Raw genomic sequence first — 1810 nt, 5'->3', positions numbered from 1 at the left:
TCCACCGAGTGTCTCTGTGTGCCTCACTCTCGCTCGTGTGCCGTGTTGGCCTGGGGTTTGGTGTGTGTAGGGGGGAGCCCTCACAGCAGGGGTTGGGCGTGGGGGGTCAGGCCAGGGGTGGAGGTTAGTGGGGTGAGGGTAGGGGTGGAGGACTCAGGGCAGAGAGTTTGGTGCGGGGAAGGGGGTGAGATCTCAGGATTTGACCGGGAGTGGGACGTCTCCTCATGTGTGTGGGCTGGGGGTGGTCCATGTCGTGGTTTCTGACACCAGCATCTCTGGGGAGGCCGGCTGGGCCCGGCTGGGTTCTGCAGCCCCAGGCTGAGCTCCTTGCAGGGAGGCGTCTTTCACAGTCTGCGGAAAAGGGACAGGCCACAGCACTGGGCATGGCCCTGGGGTGAGCTGGTGGTGCCAACTTCAGCCCTACTTTGGGGGCCAGCTGGCACCTGCTACTGGGGGGCCATCTGCAACTTTGGAGTGGGGGGCTGTTGGGGCCGGCCCAGCTCTGGGAGGAGGAGGAGGTGGTCTGGGGGCTTGGGCCAGCCTGCAGCATTGAGCCCAGCCCTGGGGTGAGCTGGGGGCCCAGGTTCCAGCTCTTGGGTGGGGGTTGGCCACAGCTTTGGGGTGGGGAGCTGGCCCCAGGTTTGTGGGGGGCTGGTCATAGAATCCTAGAACAATAGAGCTGGAAGAGACCTGAAAAAGCCATTGAGTCCAGCCCCCTGCTCTAAGCAGGACCAAACCCATCAGATCAGTCCCGCCAGGGCTTTGTCGAGGTGAGACTTAAACACCTCCAGGGATGGAGACTCCACCACTTCCCTGGGTGGACCATTCCAGTGCTTCACCACCCTCCTTGTGAAAAAGTTTTTCCTCATGTTCAACCTGGACCTTCCCAGCCGCAACTTGAGACCATTGTTCCGTGTTCTGCCATCCGTGACCACTGTGAGCAGCCTCTCTCCAGCCTCTTTGCAGCCTCCCTTCAGTGAGTTGAAGACTGTTATCAAGTCCCCCCTCAGTCTTCTCTTCTGCAGACTAAACAGTCCCAATTCCCTCAACCTTTCTTCATACGTCATACGCTCCAGCTCCCTTATTATTTTGATCACCCTCCTCTGGACCCTCTCCAGTGTATCCGCATCCTTCCTATAACTGGGGGCCCAGAACTGGACACAGTACACCAGATGCGGCCTCACCAAAGCCGAATAAAGAGGAACAATCAGTTCTCTGAATCTACTGGCAACGCTTCTCATGATGCAACCTAATATGCCATTAGCCTTCTTGGCTACACCGGCACAGTGTTGACTCATGTCCAGCTTCTCGTCCACTACAACTCCCAGATCCTTTTCTGCAAAACTACTACCGAGCCAGTCGGACCCCAGCCTGTAACAACGCTTGGGATTCTTCCAGCCCAAGTGCAGGACTCTGCACTTGTCCTTATTGAACCTCATCAGATTTCTTGCAGCCCAGTCTTCCAATTTGTCTACGTCACTCTGGACCCTGTCCCTACCCTCCAGCGTATCTACCTCTCCCCCGAGCTTAGTGTCATCCGCAAACTTGCTGAGGGTGCAATCCAACCCCTCATCCAGGTCATTGATAAACATGTTGAACAGAAGAGGACCCAGAACCGAATCTTGGGGCACTCGACTAGAAATCAACCGCCATCCCGACACCAAGCCGTTGATCACTGAGTCTCTGGGTGGGGGGGCCGTGGCTGGGGCATGGTGCTGGCCCTAGTCCCAGGGTGAGCCAGAGGGGTCTTCCCTGGACCAGCCCCATCTCCAGGGCACTGGCCCAGCCTCGGGGTGAGCTTTGGGGCAGG

This window comes from Carettochelys insculpta, chromosome 22 (genome assembly GCF_033958435.1).
Source record: "Carettochelys insculpta isolate YL-2023 chromosome 22, ASM3395843v1, whole genome shotgun sequence".
NCBI lineage: Eukaryota > Metazoa > Chordata > Testudines > Carettochelyidae > Carettochelys > Carettochelys insculpta.
The sequence above is the reverse complement of the archived record's forward strand: the minus strand, read 5'-3'. Positions refer to the sequence as shown.